Genomic DNA, 2,186 nt, shown 5'->3' with positions numbered 1-2,186 from the left:
ATGACTTAATAAAGTTATTACTTGTATGAAAAATTATAACTTGTATTAGTTAATAAGGCAATTACTTATATGAAAACTGATGAACATATATGCAAATTAATGAAATTATATGAGTTCATCAATTTAATACTTATATGAAAATCTATAACTTCTATGAGCTAATGAAGTTATTACCTATATGAAAAATTATTGAAAACTCATAACTTCTATAAGTTAAAAAGGTTGTTGCTTATATGAAAAAATTTTAACAGAGTCGAAAATGTATGAGAAAAATATGAAATTTCATCAAAATAATGCATGCAAGAAACATTACATATTTACTCGACTTTGTTTTGTACATTGACAAAATCTATGAAAATTTGAAACTTATGTTAATTAAGAAACAATTAGGCATATGAAAACTAATGAAACTAGCTTACATAAATTAATAAAGCAATTACTTACATCAAATATTATAACATTCATGAGTTAATATAGATATTACTGGTATGAAAACTGATGAACTTATATGAGTTCATCAATTTAATACTTATATGAAAATATATAGTTTTTATGAATTAATAAAGTTATTTCTTGTATGAAAAATTATAGCTTGTATGAGCTAATAAGACAATTACTTGTATGAAAACGAATGAACTCATATGAGTTCCTAAATTTAATACTTGTATGAAAAATTATAATTTGTATGAGGTAATAAATTTTATACTAGTATGAAAACTCACTACTTCTATGAGTTAAAAAGGCTACTAGTTGTATGAAAAAATTTTAGCAGAACCCAAAATTTACGTATGAAAAAAAAAAAATGAAATTGATAAATATAAAATTTCATCAAAATAATGCATGCAAGAAACATTAGATATTTACTCGACTTTTTTTGCACGTTGAGAAAATCTATGAAAATTTAGAATTTATGTGAATTAATAACCAACTATTTATTTAATACTTGTATGAAAAATTATTACTTGTATGAGTTAATAAGACTATTATATGAAAATTTGGAGCTTGTATGAGTTAACAAAATTAGTACTTATATGAAAATTAATGAAAATTCTATAAGTTGATAAATTTAATACAAACTGTATTTTAAATGGGGTTTTGTATAATTATTAGTTCATCTCATATGTGAGATTAATAAATTCAATAATGATTCAGTATTAATATTACTCCAAGGACAGATCGTAAAATGTTTTCCATATATAGATTTTATCCAAGACCCATTTTCCATCTGTTCCGTTAATATACATCCATTTTGTATAATGTTTCTATGATGATCTAATATATATTTAAAATTCCTTTATAGAAATCCTTTAGTTTCATTACTTTTCATATTGTGTTTGATTGTAGTATCTAGTTAAATCGTTATCTGTTTAATAGAACAGCCCTATTTAGCAGTTAGCTGTTTAATAGAACAGCCCTGTTTAGCAGTTAGCTGTTTAATAGAACAGCCTTGTTAAGTAGTTAGCTGATTAATAGAATGGTATACATTATTAAATTTATCAACTTATAGAATTTTCATTAATTTTCATATAAGTACTAATTTTGTTAACTCAAACAAGCTCCAAGTTTTCATATAATAGTCTTATTAACTCATACAAGTAATAATTTTTCATACAAGTATTAAATAAATAATTGGTTATTAATTCACATAAGTTCTAAATTTTCATAGATTTTCTCAACGTGCAAAAAAAGTCGAGTAAATATCTAATGTTTCTTGCATGCAATATTTTGATGAAATTTTATATTTATCAATTTCATATTTTTTTTTTCATACGTATATTTTCGGTTCTGCTAAAACTACATACAACTAATAGCCTTTTTAACTCATAGAAGTTGTGAGTTTTCATACTAGTATAAAATTTATTACCTCATACAAATTATAATTTTTCATACAAGTATTAAATTTAGGAACTCATATGAGTTCATTCGTTTTCATACAAGTAATTGTCTTATTAGCTCATACAAGCTATAATTTTTCATACAAGAAATAACTTTATTAATTCATAAAAACTATATATTTTCATATAAGTATTAAATTGATGAACTCATATAAGTTCATCAGTTTTCATACCAGTAATGTCTATATTAACTCATGAATGTTATAATATTTGATGTAAGTAATAGCTTTATTAATTTATGTAAGCTAGTTCATTAGTTTTCATATGCCTAATTGTTTCTTAATTAACATA

This window comes from Rhagoletis pomonella, unplaced genomic scaffold (genome assembly GCF_013731165.1).
Source record: "Rhagoletis pomonella isolate Grant_MI unplaced genomic scaffold, Rhpom_1.0 Rhpom_scaffold_00003, whole genome shotgun sequence".
NCBI classification, from domain to species: Eukaryota; Metazoa; Arthropoda; class Insecta; order Diptera; family Tephritidae; genus Rhagoletis; species Rhagoletis pomonella.
This window is presented reverse-complemented; position numbering follows the sequence as displayed.